The sequence below is a fragment of the Peromyscus leucopus genome, chromosome 3 (genome assembly GCF_004664715.2).
Source record: "Peromyscus leucopus breed LL Stock chromosome 3, UCI_PerLeu_2.1, whole genome shotgun sequence".
In the NCBI taxonomy this organism is placed as follows: Eukaryota; Metazoa; Chordata; class Mammalia; order Rodentia; family Cricetidae; genus Peromyscus; species Peromyscus leucopus.
In genome coordinates this window covers 79,697,551-79,719,787 of record NC_051065.1, presented here as the reverse complement: position 1 = coordinate 79,719,787, position 22,237 = coordinate 79,697,551, and the positions used below count along the sequence as shown (strand labels likewise).

At 34.5% G+C, this 22,237-nt stretch overlaps 1 protein-coding gene across 1 annotated transcript in view; it reads right to left on the bottom strand.

Moving 5' to 3' along the window:
- The window catches only part of Ccser1 (coiled-coil serine rich protein 1), a 1,130,812-nt gene that overhangs the window by 1,268 nt on the left and 1,107,307 nt on the right, over positions 1–22,237 (bottom strand).

Genomic DNA, 22,237 nt, shown 5'->3' with positions numbered 1-22,237 from the left:
CTTCAACAATATTAAATGGTCAGTTTACTCAAAAAAGGCACATTGAAAACAGTTTAGCAGGTATAAATTTGTATTCTACAGTTCTATCTGAAGATATAGCTTTTATTTTGTATTGGATAAGTACAAAAGGTCACTACTTACTCCTGGATATATTCATTTAACAATGTACCCAGAGAGTTACCATAATAACATAGTTCTCAGGTTCATGATTTCTCATACCTAAATAGTAACCTAGAATTTAAGGAATTGAAAGAGCAAAAGTCATTTCAACCACAAAAGGATAGCAGTAGAATGGAAGAAATTTCAGCACATGGTTTGTTTAGATTTTTTTAGATACAACTTATCTTTCAAATGCAGGCCAAATTGCATACCATCTTCCTGCTTTCAAGAAGCTTAAAGGTCTGCATGGAATCAAAACATCTCTCATTTAGCATTGCTTTGGAGGAGGTAAAGACTACAAGCTGTCAATCATACTCCTCTGAAGCCCACAATTTTATGACTTAGAAAACATATTGTGGTAGAAACAGAAACTTGCTGCAATATTGTTTCCTGAAATAAAACGGAAAGAATGTGTCATCTCTACAAAGAATAACAGAAAATTTATGAGGAACAGATGAGGGAGAATAGAGCAGAACTCTGGAGATTGTGGTGCGATGGCACATATGCAGATGGAGCCAGTAAAATTTCCAGTGTAAATGATGTACAGTAGGGTTAAGTACTCATTGAAAATCAAATCTGCAAATCTTATATCTGCCCATATCCCAAATTGCATATCCAGCTGTCATCACTCTGTTGTATAAGAACTGTCACTATGTCGACATTAAGCCATGCCAAATCCAAGTGTGACTGTCATCTACAAAACGCACCTTTCCCCCATTAATAATAGCAGCATTGTCTGTCTTAATATCTAAGAACCATCCTGTGTCCTCCTTTCTTTAAGTTTCTGCAGACCCAGTGCTTGCTGATGTACTGGCAAATCTCAGGCTCTAGTTAAACACTACCTAGTACCACCATGGCACACATTCACTTGCCTGGCAATGCTGAGCATTTGACAGACATTTATAAATAAATGTGTGTCTTTAAGATTATACTGTAGAGTGCTATTCTGTGTAAATCACATGCCAAAGACTCTGCTAATATTCTCATGTATTCTAGGACTATATTGTCATTTCAGTTGAGGCTTCAATGTTATCATCACAGAATATACATTCTACTACATTACAAACTCTCCTAACTATGTTCTTTTGCTCACCCATTTCAGGTTGAAGTAAAGAGCTACATACACAGACCTATTCCTTCTGTTCTGGCCTCAACGTTGTCATTGACCTGGCATTCTTATTTTGTATCCTGGTCTTATTTGCACACCCCTTCATTCTCTTCTAAGCTACCATGTAGATATGAAATAAGATGCTAAGTATCTACCTTAAGACTAATAAAAATGCCTTATTTCATTGGAGGGTCTAAACGCAGTAACATTTATCTTCATTATGCATGAGTTTTCCTGATCTCTTTTCTTTCTTTCTTTCTTTCTTTCTTTCTTTCTTTCTTTCTTTCTTTCTTTCTTTCTTTCTTCCTTCCTTCCTTCTTTCCTTCCTTTCTTTCCTTCCTTCCTCCCTCTCTCTCTTCCTCCTTCCTTCCTCCTTCCTTCCTTCCTTCCTTCTTTCTTTTTTTTTTTTTTTGTAGCTCTTCCCCAGTACTTTTGGTCTTAGTCTTCTTTATAAAAGTAAGCATGGCTTCTCTCCCTCTCTGTGGCATGACCTAAGATACTTATTAAAGCATTCACTCTGTTACTAGAGAAGTGCCAATCAGCCCTGTCCTTAAGTCCTGTAACCAAATGCAGCCGTGTCCAGGCATATAGGTTCTGTTTCATAGTAGAGAGAAAAATTCTGTTTCCAGTAGAAGGAGACATTGGAAAATCAACAGTGATAATGCCAGATGTGTTGCTCTCATTGTTAATAAAAAGTTGATTGGCTAATGGCTAGTAGGATTTGGGGGCAGAAAGAATGCTGCGGAGAAGAAGAGCAGGGTTGGGAGTAAGATGTCTTGAGATGCAGAGCAAGCAGAATGGGAAGTATGTACATGAGGTAAATGAGCCTGGAAGCAGCACATAGATTAATAGAAATGGATTAATTCAAGTTGTAAGATCTGTCTGGAGACAACCCTAAGCTACCAGCTGAGCATTTGTAATTAATGTCTCTGTATGGTTATTTGGAAACTGGCTGCAGGGACAGAGAAGTCTGCCTACAAATGGTGACCAAGCATCCAGCACCTACATCCACATAAGACCTAAGAAAGATTTAAAAAGGTTCTAAACACACACAAAAAAAGAGCCAAATACATCTTCCTAGTCTTGTGCCTCTCATTCCAGCTGCAGTATAGAAAAGCATCTCCCAGAAGTTGCCTGCAGGATGGAGCCAGTGGCCAACTGCTAGCTCAATTCACTAAGTGGAGCAGTGTTAGTGGCTGAAATATCGAAGATTCATCTCACATGACCAAAGAACAATATAGATGCTCAATAAAGTCAGATCCAGAGGTAAAAATCCTCTAAGTGGATTACAGTGTGTTTAAAAATTTATGTAAGGCTCTATATAAGAGAGAAGTGAAGAAGTAAATATAGACATAGATTAAAAAATAGTTTAAAAATAAAAAAGTTCTTAAAATGAATAAAGCAAAGTAAAAATAAAAATAAATAATAATAAAAGACTTAAAATGAGAAATACACAGAGAATCTGGGTCTTGTATATTATTGTGCTGCCTTTAGGTTTTCTGATTGCTAATGAAGGGATGACAGCTGCTAAGACATATTGGATTACAAAAACTGTTGGATTAAACCAACCTTTTATATTTTAAAAATTGAAGTCAAAAGATTTGTTACTTTGGGCAAGAGGTTATGCTTTTATTTCTACAGGAAATGAGAGGCCATGGATTTATTCTAAATTGGCATGGATCAGGTTTGATCAGGGAAGACCCCCTTGAAAATCCTAGCTTCAGGAATAAAGAAATAAACCTAGAAAAACTACAAAACACATAATGTATATTTTACTTGCTCAAACATAAAACAAAACAAAAAATCATCATTGGCTAACTTGTGTACAACACATAGTCTGTACTTGTATTAATACGACATGTATGTAGTTTTAAAAGTTTATGTATTTTCAGAATAAGGAGACTAGATACCAATAAAAAAACAGAAGGCCCAGGTATCCAGCATCTCAAAATGTCTCTGTTATATGTCCTCAGAATTCTGCATCCAAACAGCTTCAAGGCTACTGGCTAAAATGGTCCAGCCTCATAAACTACTCCAGCCATGACTTAATATAAGCCTGATTTTCTCAAGGTCCCCCCAAATAAACCAGTGACCACAGTCTAAATTATTTTGAGACATTAATCTCAAAATATTTTATATTGATACATACTTTTTATATATTGGTACAAATTTGAAAATATTTTTGATATATTGTACGCATATTTATACTCTTGTTTAGGGTATTGTGTTTGTACAGCTCATTTAAAAATGTAATATATAATTAAGAAATAGAGATTAATAATCATCTATAATAGTCAAACTTATAGTCATGTTAGGTATATTTGAAGGCCATACACAGATATATTTAGATAGATAGATGCTCTTCAAATGCTTCAAAGACTTATAGAATATGTCATTTAATATGTTTAATAATATAAGGCTTTTCATGGCAATGAGATATGCCTGCTCCTGACAGTACCAATTTGCTTCAAAAGAGGATGATGGGTATCGAAGGAACTCCAAATGGAGTTTGTTTTCAGTATGGCAAAAACTAGCCATTTGGACAAAGAAACTGCCTTTGTCTTAGTTGCTAACAGTAGACTGTCCAAATTGGACCAGCAGGATGCAAAAACAAAACAAAAAAAAAAAAAAAAAAAACTTTTCCTCAGATTACTAGGCCTGTAGGCTGAAGATAAATGCCCCAATGTTAAAGAGAAATTCTGAGTGATTGTCCAGGCAGCCAGTTGTTTCTGTCATTTCTCTTAATTTTGGAAATCACTTGCTATGCACTTCCTGTTTACTTAGATAATAGTATATCCTTCTCAGGTCTTTGATGGGGTGGAAGACTATATAGTTACAGTTGCAGTTCTCCCAAATGATGGTAGAAAGGTAATTAGGTATGAAACTTTGGACTCTTCAGGATAGAACAGTTAATGAAGTAATTTCTCTACATTTGCCAATTACATATGGACTGACATGATTGTATTTCTTATTTGATAATTGTTCTTGTTGTATGTTTTTCATTTTGTTAAGATTATTACTTTCCTTTCTATTTAGACATTACCTGAAAATAATTCTTATTGTATACAGTTTTGCTTTGTTATAGTTAAAACCTTTCCTTTTTATTTAGACAAAAAGGGGGAAATGTTGCAGGAGAGCTGTCCTTACAGTCATTTCACTGTTCCAATAAAGCAACCTTGAATCTAGGACAGAGTCAGTGATTGGCTGACTGTGATTAGACATAAAGTTCTTGGAGGACATTGCGGGATAGCTAGAGAGGTCAAGAAGAGACTCCTGGGGAGTTTGGAAAGAATTTCCAAGGTGAGACAGTCCAAAGAACTTGGAGAGAAGGTCGGCCAATTGCTCCACTCTCCTTGAATTCTTTGGGTCATCATCTCAATTTCTGACCCCTGAGTTTTTTTTTAATATACTAGAATAAATTAGGTAATCATTTCATCTGGCAGCTACAAGGTAGAAAATAGTACTGTTCACCAAAGATTGGTTTCCCATCTTGCCTTCAGGCAGCTTAAATTTTAATATACAATTCACCTGGAATAAGAAGCATTCTGAGTGGCCAAAGAGAGTTTAATTTTTGTAATATTCTCATTTATAAAAGGAAGATTTATATTCCACCAGTACCTCCATCATGCATTATTTTGAACACTCAAGAAATGTGAAAGTAAAATTGCCTGATATTGTACCTTGAAAATAGTCATATTACATATTTTCTTGATAAGGGTAGCAATAATAATCAGAAAAAGAAAAAATATAGAGCAAGTAATAGACCATTAAATTATTTTGGTGTTTATTCCACCCTTTAGAACCTAAATGACTCTGAAGAATCTATTTCAACACAAAAGTAATTTTCTCTCTAATATTAGTAATCTCATATTTATTACTGTAGGTTGGTTCCCAAGAACACAATCTCTATCAAAGATAATTATAATAAGTTTATTAGGGAATATTTTCTAGCCAACAGTAATAGAGGAATGGAAAATGCAGAGACTTTTTCTCTGGGCTTTTTTTTTTCCTTTTGTTTGTTTTGTAGTATTATGGATTGTTATTTTTGTTTTATCTTATTTTATTATTATCTAGATGCCTTTTTATTTTCTTTTCCGATGGAAGGGGAGGTGGGAGTTCAGGCTGGGGAAACTATAATCAAAATACCTTGTATGAAAAATAAGAGAAAAATAGAGAAAGAAAATGTCATAAAACCAATTCTTATAATCACATATGTTAATAAAAAGGATTACAGAAAAGAAACCACCAGGCTTTTCACTTCTACCTCTAACAACAAAGCAATGTCCTTACTCTTGGGGACACTGGAGAAATAAGTTTCTCAGTGCAATCATTTCCCCTTGAGCTACCTGCAAATGACTAAACAGTCCGGCTGTGTTTATCTCAATAATTTCATTCCATGTACACATGCATATTATAGCTACTTTAGATTTTCTAATGAGTTTGGCTTGTACTTTAGAAGACAGTGTGACACTGAAGGCATTTAATAACAAATATAAATTCATCTGTATCAGTTTTACACTCCCTGTCTTTCTTACATGTTATATACACAAAATTTATTATATCAGTCAAGAAAGACTTCAGAAAATGTTTTTAAATTATAACATAAACACATATGGAAAATTGTTGTGCAGCTCAATTAATGAAAGGCAAAATGAATCTTCAGAGAAATCTATACTTGTACAACTCTCCAGAAAACAATCTATTGGGATGATCCTTTACTGTAATGACTTATTGATTATGTAATATTCTTCCTGTTGATAATTACCTTTAATTAAAGTTCATTAATTTGATGACCTATATAGGGTGATACTTTCTTCATTCATAAATATCAAGTCCTGTGCATATGCGAATGTGCAAGCACACACACACATGCACACACACACACACACACACACACACACACACACGTGCCTTAATACTAAAAGTAGGTTTCACAGCTCTTTCAAAGATACTTCCCAGTCTTTCCTAGGCAATCTGCAGCCTCTGGTCTTTTTAGTTGTATGTTTCTCACAACAGAAGAAATAAATATCATATAAATATAACATATATTCAGAAGAAATATCAAAGCTTTCATAACCACCAAAGCAATATGACATTACATCTATCCATTTCAAATCAATGAATTTAAAATATAGATTTTTAAATAACATTTTGTCAATACTGTTGAACATAAATCAAATCAGAAAGATTGTGGAAGAACAGTTGAATATCCTTTCCCCAGTGTGTAAATTTGACAGATGGAAGCATACTCCTGTGGTAAAAATGAGAGCTTAAAACATTCTCCCATTAAAATATCTGTAACCCAATCATTTGCTTTTAAAAATGGTAGAATCTTGTTCTACATTTTCAACACTAATGCAGGAATTTAGACTCTAAATGTGAATGGCAGTGGTCAGATTAAACTCCAATTTATCAAAATAAAAACTTGAAAACTCTAATAGTAGCAGCTTCATAGGAACCAAAACCAAGCCACAACAACATTTATCATTATTTACAGTATTAAAATGGGTTGATCAAGTAATTTCACTAGTTCAAAATAGATATTAAATGTACAACTTTTGAAGGTGCTGTAAGTGAATGACAAACTATGATATAACATTGGTGTTAATCCAAGTTAGGACAATTATATAAAATATCAATATAAAATCAGTATAATATAAATTTGAATGTTATATCTATATCCATCCATGTCTGTAGTATTGCTAAGTATGACTTCTATGAAAAAAGTAATTTGAAATGGTGGGATGGTGGCACATAACTGTGGTGCCAGGACTGGAGGGAATTGTGAGTTAGTGAAAGCCTGAGCTACATAGCAAGACCCTATCTCAAAAGAAGACATTGCTAATAAAAGCATATACAAAATGAATACTCATTTAATATAACATTAAAATGCCTATAAGTAGATAGATCTTGAATGTAAATATTTTCATGTTCTATATTGTATGTTTATAAATTAATTATCCTAAATTGTTCTTATCATTTGATCCCAATATAAATTAGATCATCTTGCAAGTTCCTTACTTTACTTACAAATATTTTTGTTTCCGAACATGAGCAAATTTCTACCCAAAGTACATACTTGAGTCCCTTTCAAATACCATTAAGTGATAGGTTTATCTTTAGTTCCCTATATATATTCAGCATGACCATTAAATTCACAGTTATCACCCCTCTGTCTGTGAAAACAAAGTCAGAATCTACCACTTTTAGAATGGTCTCCTTTCATCATATCTAGTGGGCTCTGAACATTGTTTCAATGGGATGCAACTTGCACTGTGACAAAACATTTAGGCAGGATCTTGTGCATAGCACTTCCCATAGCATGACGGGACACTCATAACCTGAGGAGACACTCTTGTGATCATTTTAGAGATGGACCTCTCTAGGTTTCCAAATGAATGTGTTGAATGCAAAAGGTATTGTGATAGGACACACATATTTGTCTTGTAAAATTCCATCATGCTGTGGATATCGTTCTGTATAAATAAAATGCTGATTGGCCAGTAGCCAGGCAGGAAGTATAGGGACAAGCAGAGAAGAGAATTCTGGGAAGTGGAAGGCTGAGGCAGAGAGACTCTGCCAGCTGCAGCCATGAGAAGATGTTAAGATACCGGTAAGCAACGAGCCACGTGGCAACTTATAGATGAATAGAAATGGGTTGATTTAAGATAGAAAAATAGTTAGCAAGAAGCCTGCCACAGCCATACAGTTTATAAGTAATATAAGTCTCTGTGTGTTTACTTGGTTGGGTCTAAGCAACTGCAGGACTGGTGGGTGAGAGAGATTTGTCCAGATCTTGGGCCATGCAGGACTGAAAAACACTTCAGCTACACCATTACATTAACTATCAAATTCAATTTGATGAAGGTAATAATTGAATTAACTATGAGTCTATCAGTAGCTTAGAGTTGAAATAAAATAATTCCAAGGAAATAGAGTAACTGGGCATAAGTTAATGAAAAACTTTGCGTCTTGATAAAATTCCAAGCAGGTATTGAATCCTGAATGAAACAAGATAAAATTATAGAGCATCACCACTAACACACACGCACACACACACACACACACACACACACACACACACACACACACAAATAAATGGTTGATTAAAAAAAGGAAATGCCCAAGGCATATCATTTGTACCTGTTTTGTAGTTGTTTTCTTTTTTTTTTTTTTTTTTTTTTTTTCTTTTTTTTTTTTTTGTCATTCATGGCTATGAGAAGAGCAAAAATTAAACTAATAACACTTTGTTTCTTTGAAAACATATTTTGTGCTCTTTGAGTGTTAGGTACTCTCTTAGGGCTTTACAGTGTTTTTTTTTGTTGTCTAAATATCATTGTTATTTAACAAATTCTATGTACTAATAGATATTGGAAACATTTATAAACAGAAACCTTACTTGGCAATAGCAATTAAAAATGCATGCAATATGGTACATTACATCTACAGCTTTAGTCCTCAAACTAAGGAATCAACTGGGTCCCAATGAGTATAATTAGACAGCGTTTGACTCAGTATGATAACAAAGATTTTAAACACAGAAATTTTCTCTTCACACAGAGAATAGAGGAAACATGGTATGTTATACAAGACCATTTCCTATGGTGTGATGCCTTACTTAGCCTTGATGCAGGGGGGAGGGGCTAGGCCCATCCCCGACATGGTATGACAGCCTGTGTGGGGTACCCAGGGTAGGCCTTACCCTCTATGAGCAGGGGTTGGGTATGGAGGGAGCAGGAGAAGAGGAGAAAGGGGAACAGGGATTGATATGTAAAAGGAAAGAAAAAAATTAATAAAAAAATGTATATTTAAAAAAAAAAAAGCAATCTACTCCTTCGATTTTTTTCCCACAAAACATTTTGAGGAGATTCAAACAGGTGCTCATGAAATATACCTCATTCTCAGTCACTACCACTGAAGTATCAGTAACTGTTGTCATGTTTGTTAAAGATATCAGACTTCCCCTTTCCTGTCAGCAGGGACAGATGGAACCTGTCAGAGATCCTAACATCTCCCTGGAAGGTCCACAGCGCTGCCCCTGTCTGTGTCCTGAGCGAAGGAGTCTGTTCTCAGTGATAAGAAGAGCATTTTTAAGGCTTGCGAAATACTCAAGCACAGAGAGATTAGGCATGGAAGTAGTAACTGCTTGGCAAGCAGAACGTCCTGTAATGAGTTCAAGAGACAACAAAAGAAACCTTCGAAGGGGCTGCTGACAGGAAGACCTGTTTTTTTTTTTTTCAGATTGCACAAATTAACAAGAGGTGTGGATCGATTAGCCAATTAACATTGGGTGCCGGATGTAACACGAATCTTAAAAGGTTTTATATATATAAAAGAGCCAGAAGTGAGAGTCTCAGATAAAGTCACTTGATGAGCTTAAACTCACTGTTAAATCCTTTAGAGGATACCAAATCACCTTGTGGAAATTTAGAACTCAACTAGAAATAGAGAGCAAGAAGGAGTAAATAGGGTAAAGATTAACTAGGCTGAGCAAAGGCATGGTCCCCAAGAAAGGTAACTTCTTACTCTCGCCATGAGGACTGAAAACGTGTGCCAGGTTTCCAATAAACCACTGGACATACACCCAACTGTTCTTTTCCTGAAGTTGGAGTAAATGGACTCTGGGTAGATCCAAACTCTGAAATAAAAACAAGTTGTCTTCAAAATAAATAGGTGTGTGTGTGTGTGTGTGTGTGTGTGTGTGTGTGTGTGTGCGTGCAAGTATGTGTTTGTGTGTTAACTAACTCAGGATAATTCTCCATAGTTAAAAGTGAAATCGAGGAGGCAATTTCAGATAACATTTAGTTAGAACAGAACACGGTGGTGGGGGACTTTGTGATGAAGGACTTGATTAAGAAGTTATCTAAGGACATAATGAAAGAGAAATTAAAAAAAAATGATTAATAAGTACAAAGGACACTTGAGAGTTTAGGCTGAATTTACACCTAAGACTGTAATTTCTGCATGTGAACAGTCAATGAGAATTGCATTGCTTCACCCCAGCAATGATGAAAGCACTTGTGTGTGTGTGTGTATGTGTGTGTGCGCGTGTGTGTGTTAGCATGCACATATATGTATCCAAAGATTAGTAGACAGTAGAGAGTTAAATGTTTCTTAATAAAAATAGTTGGTAGAGATCACAAAATATCTTCTTTATATGATATCTATTTTAGCCATTTTATTCTGGGTAACATGAAATCTCAAAGTAGTTTTAATTTGCCTTTCTGTAATTGCTAGGGATGGCAAACAATTTTTAATTATTATTTTTATTTTTTTTTGGTTTTTCAAGACAGGGTTTCTCTGTGTAGTTTTGGTGCCTGTCCTGGATCTTGCTCTGTAGACCAGGCTGGCCTCTAACTAACAGAGATCTGCCTGGCTCTGCCTCCCAAGTGCTGGGATTAAAGGCATCTACCATCACTGCCCAGTGGCAAACACTTTTTAAGATATTTCTTAGCTGTTATTATTATTAGAACTTTTGGTTCTGATACATGGTCTAATTTTAATTAGGTCATTTGTTTTTTTTTTTTTACCTTGTTTTTCATTATTTATTTATGTATCTATTGAGAATTTTGTATGAGTGTGTATTTACATAATATACTCTCCAACATTCTCAATCCTCCTTTTCTCTCCCTACTGTTTCTCAAACTCATGGTCTCTTATTCTTTTTAAATTTTTTGTTTCATTTGTTTGTACAATACATTTTGAGCACATCTCCCTTTTGCCAAATGTTGCTAGATCCTCATTGCCACCTTAACAAACCAACTTCATGTTCTTCCTCTCTAAAAAAATACACAACAGAAAAACAAACAAAAATACCAATAAGACCAAAACACTAAAATAAAACAAAATGAAAGGAAACAAAGCTCACAAGAAAAATATGGACTTTCCCCTTGCTACTAGAAATCAATTGCAAACAGTCTTTGTTAGGTATGGGAACCTATGTCCACTTCACTCTGCCAGTACTCAGACCTTGTTTCCCTCAAACCTGTGGGGGTCTTGTGTATGCTGCCATCATCTGTGAGTTCATGCATGCATAAATCCTGTTCTATCAAGAAGTCACTGTTCTGTTGGAGTCATGTACCACCCTGGGTCTTACAATCCAATATTTCTTCCTCTTCTTCTTCATAGACCACTGAGGCACAAGGGGAGAGGTTTTATGAAGGCATCCCATTTAAGGATAAGTGATCCAAAATCTTTCACTATGTACATTGTCCTGTTTGTGCGTCTCTGTGTTAATTCTTATCTACTGCAAGAAGAAGCTTCTTTGATGAGGTTTGGACAAGGCACTGATATACAGGAATATGCCATTAAGAGTCATTACATTGTTATGTTCCTTTAGCAGCATGGTAGTACTATGTTTGCCCCTTGACCCATGACCTGTTTATTCTCAGGATTTTGGCCAGGTTTGGTTACTCCCATTAATAATTTGCCACAATTATACTACTATATCTTGCAGGCATATTGATGTTACAGGTTACAGGGTTTATGGCTAACTTGTATTATAGATGATGTTTCTCCTCCAGTAAAATGCAGATTAGTTTCTATTTCTATGAATATTTGTCAGTAGCAATGAAACTTCTATTGAGCACAGGCTCCATTTCTCCATGTTCAATGACATAAATAAGTATTGCCCTCAGCAATAGGCTATGCCATCAGGTTGTGGGGAGTAATCAATATCCTCAGCAATAACCTGTGATGTTTGGATTGTTCATTGGATACCTTTGGCCAATGACTCAGTTGTATGTAACCAATTTCCAGTATTGCAGGTTTTACTTGGTGACATAAGATGTCTACTTGGGGCATTGTCTCACCCTTTATAAGGTCACTGTATTTAAATATTTAAATGTATATAAATATTTAGCTTACATAGTTATACATTGTAGCAAGCTTCTATACTAATAGGTTTCCATATGGCTTTTTCAGCTGGCCTTTGTTGTTAGTTGCCCTTCAGCACATTCCCTTATTTACTTTGTTCTTCCTTCCCCTCCACTTTTAATACTCCTATTCTAGTTTTGCTTTTATCTCCCTTTAACAATATATTCTATATCCTCTTTTTGGAAGACCCTTGCTTCCATGTGATCCCTTACTAGGTACCTAATCTCTTTGTTTATTTGGATTGTAGCACATATATTGAAAGCTTAAAAGCTACCATCCACATGCCTGGAAAACATACCATATTTGTCATTTTGGGTATATGTTACCTCTCTAAGGATGATTTCTTTTCTAGCTCCACCCATTTACCTTCAAGTTTTATGATGTTATTTTTATTAACAGCTGAAAAATATCCCATTGTGTAAATGTACTATATTTTCATTATCCTCTGATCAGTTGATGGACTTTTAGGTTCCTTTCCATTTCTAAGCTATCATGAATAGAGTAAGAATGAGCATGGATAAGCTAGCATTACATAGCTCATTTGAATGTTATGACAGTCAACCTCAGGTAGACAGACTCCAGTTCACTTTAACAATAATTTAAAAAGGAATGTATCATAAAGCTGAGAGGGAGTTAGAGGGATACAAGAGTAGTTGGAGGGGAAGAATGTAGGGAAGAGATGCTGCAAATACTGTTCACATGCATGAAATTCTCAAAAAAATAGCATGAATGATAAAATACTCGTGTGTAATTGTTCTGATATTAAAATATCACTTTGGGAGCAACTCATTATTTTATCAATTACACTTCACTTATTCCACTTTAGTTTATTAAGGAAAATACAGCAGAATGCTATGCATAAAATGCAGCCAGATTTCTTTGAAAAAAAAGTCACCTTATAAAATGTAAGTAATTTTTCCATTTTTTGTGGTTTATATTATTTAAGCAAAGACAGTTTAAAAATTATGAAAAGTGTAAATGCATAAAATATTGGTGTCTCAAGAGTACATAAGGATGATGGTAAAGGCATACCATAAGTAGATACCAGTGTGTCTGTATTATATCTCACTTCTTGCCCCAATAATAACTTTCAGCTTGAAGAACTGTTGGAGTGAGGACACCAGATCAATAAAGGGTCCTCCTGGAATCTCTGATCATTGTCAACAATATTATTTTCTTGTGTGAATTTAGCTATTTTAAGGGCCCACTTATACTCAATTTAAAGCCACATGATGTACCTTTTAAAAGGGAGTTGCATATATCCTTGCAGTCTCATGTTACTTGGCTCTGCTATCTTTCAGAATTTTGTACTATTTAAGGGAAACCAGACAAAGTTAAAATTCTGGATATCTACATGGGGCAACGAAGTAACAATTACAGGAGCTTGTATTTTCTGCTGATGATCTGGGGACCTGATACTATTTAAAAGGCCTTCAATGCTTTTTGCAGCATCAAAAGAACATTATGCATATGTGTATGTGGAAACACAAAATATGCAGGAGATTTGTTTGAGATGAACTAATATCCATTCTCTCACATGCTTATCTGAAATATTTTCATACAGAACAAATAATAAGATATGGCAAGAAATGAATGATGGAATAGAAACTTATGGTCCAGATATCATTTCCTACATATTAGAACCATTTTTAAAGAAGCATGAAATTTCAAGATGTACACTTTTGCTCCATAAAGAATTGAGCCTTAAAGATAAGAGGTTTACTTAATAATAGCAATTTTTAAATAACTAAACTTTTTCCCTGCTTATGATGAATTTTGTGCATGTTAGAAACAACTTATTATAGAGTGCAAAAAGAAATTATAAAGGTATTTTTTTCTTTTGAAACCTTCTTTATCAAAGCAAATCATTTTCTTTACAAATTCAGAGTAACCTCAGAAAATCTGCTTAACAAAGAGAAAACAGATGGGCCAACAGCTTCAAAGTTAGTCATCCTTAAAAAGATCTAAAATTGATTTTTAAATAGAAAGAAATCAACAAAGCATAAAATATAATGAGAGTCAGATGAAACATATAAACTGCTAAAATCTAAATAATTATGTTCAATTATTTTTGTTTATATTGATGTCAATCAACTGTCAGTTTTGTGATTTCAAATATCAAATTCATGCTCACTACAAATATGAATGCTTATATTTCTTGATTTAATATTAAAGAATATAAGATGAAATGGAGTTTATAATGTAAATATATTTTAATTCTTTTATGGAAAGATGTACAAGTTGTACTAATGATTCCCTGGTTTATAAAATTAAGTCATCAATCAATTTGGGATATTCTATTTATATCCTACTTTTTTGAATGCTTATAAGTACTCATTAATTTTCACCTAATGCATAAGCATAAACTGTACATTTAACATAGGTCACAAGACCAAAAAAATGATTAACAATGGTACATTTAATTATGCATGGTAGATACACAATTTAGATGAAATCCAAGATCTATAAAGATAAAATTATGTCTATTAAGATGAAACTGTTGATTGAATAGAAGAAAATAGTGTTTGGCAGGTTTTTTGTTGCTAGGTTATGAGAAATGAAAGATAAGGGTAAGTTTGTGGTGATAAAGACTGCATGTGTTGGTCCTCATTTCCATGTGCTCTGTTCTACCCTTCTGTGACACTAATGGCACTCACTGAAGCAGGATGTTAGCATAGGCTAGACAATCTGTACTCTTCTGACTCAAGTAGTGGAGAGGTGGGAAATGTTCTCTCTTTTTTTTTCCTGGCAACAGAGGTGGGTCTCCTGTGTGTTGATGGAAGCTAGGTTGAATGTTAGAATTATGAGGCTGAAATGAATTCTATTCTGACCTAAAAATAGGGATTTTCACACTAACAGCATTGTTGGAGGAGACAGTAGGTAGTAGGTGAGTCGGACAGGAAGAAAAATCAATAGAGCATGTGCTATGTGAAGCAATTTGGACAATTTTTTGTAGGTATCCATTAGGAAGGATGCCTGAGTAATGTCAAAACACAACGCCAGTTCTGATAAAACTAAGAGTAATATACCATAATACCTTGTTAATATCTCTAGTTCTCTTTATTTTTGTTTTGTTTTGTTTTAACTTCACGATTTACCCTTCCATTCATTCATAAACCCACATACTCTTAGTGAGAACATACATTAAACATCAATGGAAAGCAGTATTTCATTCAATTTTCAAACATACCATCTCAGAAATTAATCATGTTTTTTCTTAATTTCTTTCTAGAAAAATATTTCATCATTCAGAGTTGTAACATCACTAGGCTCCTTTGAAGCACCTTTCTTTAGGTCACTTATGCTCCTGTAATTAACCACACACCCATATTCCAATAAGCTAAGAAATTCTATGCCAAAGTTACTTATGGCTTTGTAGACTGGCAGATGTTCCAAATCAATAACCATGTCCACAAACATACCACAGATGATATGTTGCACATGATATGACTAAATGCTGAGCCACTCACTTCAACCTAGCCATCTTGACATTAAAGAATATATAAGGGTATTTTCCATTTAGTCAGAACATATACTTTATTTTAACCCATCAGTTCAACAAGTAGCAATATCTATCCAAGAGCAGAAAGAAACTTTCTTATCATGTAGACAGCTCAGATAAAGCAAGAAAAGACATGGAAATTAATTAGAGCTATAAGAGTTGGACAAGAAAAATTTAAATGGTATAAGCCACTTTAGAAAAGCTATAATCTTCATCAAGCATTTTTGTAAAATGTTAGAAAAACATATTTTATATTAAATTGAATTAAAGTTATTAAATAAATATTTTGAATAAGTTCATGACAGCAAGATACATTCTAAGAAAGCAATAAATGATGAGTCACTGAATACCCAAAAGCAGAAGTATAGCAACAAGAAAATCTACAGAACGCAAAAAGAACCAGAAGAAATTCAACACAGTAGAAAAACTTAGCTTCATAATCATGTTTAGCTAAATATTTATAAAACCTTCAATGTAAAATAGAAATTTGTTGGGTTTTAACTTAGTCATCACTTCTATATGTAATCTAGAGTTAGAGTACCTGTAAAACAGCATCAAGTACAGGAACCATCATCCTCAAGTATTCCTTTAGAAAACTTGTAGTATTCATTCTCACTTTGTAGACTATACTAAAAGTACCTTGTGATCCAGTGAAGTACCTGAACACATGCACCATAGCATATGACTCTAATTCTGGTATGAGGCTTTGAATTATAGATAAAACGTTAACTTTCTGTTATCCTTAGACATAGATTATATGTTGAGAGAAATACCTTTTTAGATGTAAATAATCCCACTCCATTAATTATAATGAGAGTGACAGAGAAGAAGAGAGCAGAAAGGTAGACCAAAAGGAAAAGGGAGAGAAAGAGAATGACTCCTTGCTAAATCACTACCTTTTAAAAGTAGAATTGGAACAGAATATGAGCTGTTGCCATAATCGATCTTTAGGCTGCAATCATTAAAAAGACGAATGGGAAGTGAGTGTGATCAGGTTGCAGAATGTGAAATTCCCAAATAACCAATAAAGATAATATGTTGAAAAAAAGAACTTACCTCTTTGAGTTTCTCAATAAACTAATGTAACTTTGAATCTCATGTGGGATTAACTAACATTATAGAAGGGTGAATTTTTTATGTGATTTCAAACATGTGAACAGTCATTTTAATTATGTGTGAATCTGCCATTATAAGAACCCTTTCAAAAACTAACTCACATAGAAGATTGAACTCAATAAGTTTTACAGGTTTGTCAAGAGCTGAATACTTCACAGTATGAGTGTAACCAGTGACAGAGTAAATTCCAGGTATGCATGATGTTCTAGGTTTGATGGCCAAGATTTGTAAACTCAGGGTGGTCAGATAGACATGTAGCTATATAGATTATATATAATTCATCCTAGAGTGATTTCTTGCACAATTATTTCTGCATTTACACAAAATAATTCTTAAGAGAAAACAAGAGCATATAATACGGCCATGAAATATTCAAATACAAACAGAATATTTGAAGTCTAACAGTTCAAGTAGACAAACCTAGGATGTTTTGAGATTTTTTTTCTTGAATTAGATGTTCCTGTTAAACATTACTTTACCCCAGCATACCTATGCTCATAAACTTTGATCGCTACCAATCCAAGTAGCTCACTAAGAAAGAACATATTATGAGTCCAGTGTGTTTCTTGAGTGTTTCAACCAGAGCAGTTTCACCTCTTGGGGAATGCTGTGGATACCACTCTATATAAATAAAACACTGATGGCGGGACAAAGAGAGAGGTGGAATTGGCTCACTCCCCCTCTAAACCCAGACATATTACTTAAAAAAAAAATGGCTAAGAGATTCTTGTGTCCCAAATCAGAAGAGCTCTCTGGTGTGGGACAGAGAAAAACCAATATTTTTATTTAAAACAGGTTGATTATAAATGTGATCTCTTTCTAAAAAAGAAAAAGGGGATATGATTAGATATATAGGATATGGAGATGATAAGATAAAAGGGTAGATTAATGAACCTACTTTTAAAGAAAAACTTGTTTAAAATGTTTTACATTGGTATAGATTTTAGTTTATGTTTAAAATGTTTTACATTGGTATAAATTTTAGTTTATTGATACAAACTTGAAGTTAATTTTGTTATACTGTATATATATATATTTCTATTCTTGTTTGAGGTATTATGTTTATGTAACTCATTTAAAATTGTAATGGATAATTAAAAATAGATTAATAATTAGTCATCTATGATAATCATATTTGTAGCCATGTTAGTTAAGTCTTCTAGGTATACATAGATATATTTCAGATAGATAGGTAATCTTCAAACACTTCATAGACCTAGAGAATATGGCATTTAAATAACTTAAAATTCTGTTGACGTGAGACACAATTGCTCCTGGCTGCACCAATTGATCCCGAGAGAATGTTGGGCTTCTAAGACATTTCCATTTGGAAGTTTGTCTTTTTGGCACAAAATGGCCTACTGGGCAAAGAATTGTCCTTGCCTTGATGGCTGACAGTACAAATGCAATGCTGTCCTTTCTGGACAAGCAGGACACAAGGAAAGCGACCACTGTACTCTGCCAAGACAGGGTAAGATGGTCTTTCAGAAATCCTGCTTCTGAAAGTGGTCTGTCAGATACTCTAGGCCTGTAGCCAATTTAAATGCACCAACAATGCTGAGAAACATTAGGTGACTGTCCAGGTTGCCAGCTGTCTTGGTCTACTCTTGCAAGATTCCCAAAAGTTGCTTGCATCCGTCTACCATTTCTTAGGTACCATTATTTTCCTTCTCAGGTCTTTGATGTGGTTAAAGACTAGAAAGTTGTAATATCCTCAATTATGATAAAAGATAAGTTAGATATAAAACTTTAAACTCACAAATATAAGATAGATAGGACATCTTTAATATTGTAACTGTAATTCTTGCTCAATAACTATTTTATTATATGTAATATTACCATGTTAAAGTTAAAACCTTCCTTTAAAAAAAAAAAAAGAAAAGGGGAAGTGCTGTGGATACCACTCTATATAAATAAAACACTGATGGCCAGTGACCAGGCAGGAAGTATAGGCGGGACAAAGAGAGAGGAGAATTGGGGAAACAGGAAGAAGGAGGAGAGACACTGCCGTCACCGCCAGGACAAGCAGCATGTAGAGACTCTGGTAAGCCACCAGCCACGTGGCAAGGTATAGATTTATAAAAATGGGTTAATTTAAGATAAAAGAACAGTTAGCAAGAAGCCTGCCACGGCCATACAGTTTATAAGTGATATAAGCGTCTGAGTGAGTATTTTATATGTGGATTGTGGGACTGTGGGGCTTGGGGAACCTGGAGAGAAGCCCTCCAGCAACAGGGGAACTTTTTGTAAATATTTATCTTTATTTTATGTATGTGGTGTTTTGACTGTGTATATTTCTATGTACTCCATGAATGCAGTGCCTATGAGGCCAGAAGAGGACATCAGAATCTGATCATCTGGAACTGTAATTACAGATGGTTGTTAGTTTCTGTGTGTGCTGGGGAACAAACCCAGGTCTTGTACAGGAACAGCAAGTGTTCTTACATATGGATCCATCTTTCCAGGCTCCCTTTTCATTTTCATCCTCAAATGGGGAGGATAGTACAAATACTAGAAACCAAGAATGCCAATGTACAGAGGCAAGGTCTTCAAAAAGAGAGTTCCCTAACTTTTATGTCAATAGTACTAAAGTTGAGAGATCCTGACACAAATAAGGCTAAAATTGCCACGACTATTATTAGTGAATTTTATGAGGATCTCATAATAAAACATTTTTTGCTGACTCTGAGAGTTTATAGAACCACAGATCAAATTTACCAATTCCAGTTAATTCATCTCTTTAGTAAGTCCATTTGTAACCATGTCAACTGCTCACCATGCAGTCTCTCTGTATGGTGTCTCTCTGCATCCAGCACATTGATCCAGTACAGGATGTCACTTAGGGGCAGAGTAACATTTTATCCAGTTAAGAAGCTCTCTAAGGCATTGATTTGGAGTTGCACCTGAAGTCTCTTTACAACCTTTTTTTTTTTTCTCAAAAAATCTGAGTCTGCTTCTATAGATCATCTAATACTGGCCTTATGGCAAAACCTACTACATGAAAACAGACAATAAACAGCTTGTATAGAAGATTCATCATGACTATAGAAAGAAGCCAGTCCCCTCACACTTGCTGGCTAAATACTACTAATAAATAAAGATGCTCAAAGAACAGATCAGAAGGACTTGCTGTTCTCTTTTTATTTTTACTACATAGCTAAATGCAATATAATTGTTTGACTACATTTTTTTAAAAATAGAAACTGTTTTTTTTTTTTATCCCACAGTTTTCTTGGAAGTCTTCTAGGGAAGCCCTTATCTGTGGAACTTTTCCTTGTCACTAATAAAAATAAACTCTAGGAGATGAAGCATACCAAGTATTTATGCTCAGAGATAGATTAGTCTATAATTACCATATGTAATAGGCATACTTTAGACATATTTGATGTCTAAAAGAAGGACATGGTTTGGTTTGGAGAAACCACAAAAGGATGATTATATGTTTGAGGAAAAGAAGTGAATAAATAAATAAGTAATCATGTGCATTAGCAAGGATAAAGCTATGGTTTGATATAGGATAGCTTTTAATGGTCCATGTGGCAAAGTTTCAATACTAAATGTAGGACTAGGAGAAGTAGACACACATGGAAGTATCAAGAGGTCTTTCAGTCTTTAGAGCATGTTCTTGGGGTGAGTCCACTCTAAGTCTTCTTCACTTCTCTCTCTCTCTCTCTCTCTCTCTCTCTCTCTCTCTCTCTCTCTCTCTCTCTCTCTCTCTCTCTCTCTCTGTGTGTGTGTGTGTGTGAGTGTGTGTGTGTACAGAAATGAACAACTTACCCCATGACATTCTGCCTAGCACAGATCAGGGAACAGGGAAACTGGTCATGGATAGAAAACTCCAAATTCATGAATAAACGTAATGTTTCCTTTAATAAATTAATTATCAACACCATTCTGCTATTATTGTAATAGAAACCTGGCTTGCACAGGAGTGAAACACTACTACAACATGAATCAGTTTTGTATGATAAACAGCTAAGCCATCTACCAGTGGGATGTGGGCTTTCCTTGTCTGAAGTCCTTTGATGAATTCTGTAAGAATTTTGGTTTTTCACTATCTCATGAGTAGAGACAGAATCACTTAAATCAATGTCTTGAATATTTGGATATATATATATGCTTGTTACAAAGGCTTAATCTCTTGGGGTGAATTACCCTAAAATATTTGTAAATGCCCACAATAAACACAGGCATCTAGTATTTAACTAATAATTTTAATAAAATGACAATTCATCAAAATTAAATATTAATGTGTTTGATTTGGTCATTAATAAGTCTGGCCCCAACTTGGTATACCCATGAAAATTGCAGCAACCAAAGGAAATCATTTGTAGTTTTCACTTTGCTCTAAAGTAAGTTGCAATAAATACCATTGTCCTCCATCTGGTACTGTCTTCCTGCAATTTACTTTTCTTCCATTTCTCATAGCATACAAAAATATCATCAATTTAAACAGTTATTCCTTGGACCACTTATCACTGTGGCAGCGTGATGTTTAGTATTTATCACACCATTTTGGCCCTAAAATGTCAGTTTTTTTCTTTAACATTGAGAATTTTGAAGAACAAAAATAAGTTTATGCTCATGTATTTTACCTGAAAATCCATTATTTTGTTACTATTTGCAAAGGAACAGTACAGTCACTTGAAATTCTGCTTATCATGGCCATGATATTCAGTGTTTATGGCTAGGTGCACACACACCCCTACACACACACATACACATCTGCCACATCATCTGGTCTTCACACTCGTGGTAATGCAATCATGAAAATGAGACATCAGTTATACTGTGATTTTATGGGAATAATACATTGGAAATCTTTAACTTCTCAACCATGCCATAATTACAAACCCCTTCTTTCCAGACTTCACTCCTCCTGTTGTAACATACTGTCAGTCACCCTTCTCTGTTTAAATATGCTCCCTTTTCACCATTTCCATTGATTCAGAGTACCATAGTTAACTTTTGACTTTTTTGGTTGTTGTTCAGTAATTGCTATTGCATATCGAGAACTATCTGAATAAAAGAAACATATTTCTTTTTTAATATGTATTCATGTTCTCAGAAGAATGGGTAAGAAATGGATGCTATAAGGAAGACACAATTTATTAAACTGGATAAAGGATTACAGTAAGCATTTTGGATATCACTGCCCAGTGAGATGGCAGACATGAGGGAATTCACAATTTATATGCTCTAGAGTATTCAAATGAGCTAGTTAAGTGACAGATAAATGTAAAATGATAATAGATAAGTACACACACTAAACATATATGGTATCACAACCAGTATTTCTTTATACATAACTAATTTGTAAATCAAATACATCATCACCTACAAAACACTCATCTTGTCCTCAGCTTCCATTTAGTCTATAAAGTTATTGTGAACTGCTGAGTAATACTTCTTAGAAAATGCAGAGAAAACATACTACTCATAAAATATCAAGAAACCCCCAAAACCAAAATAAAACC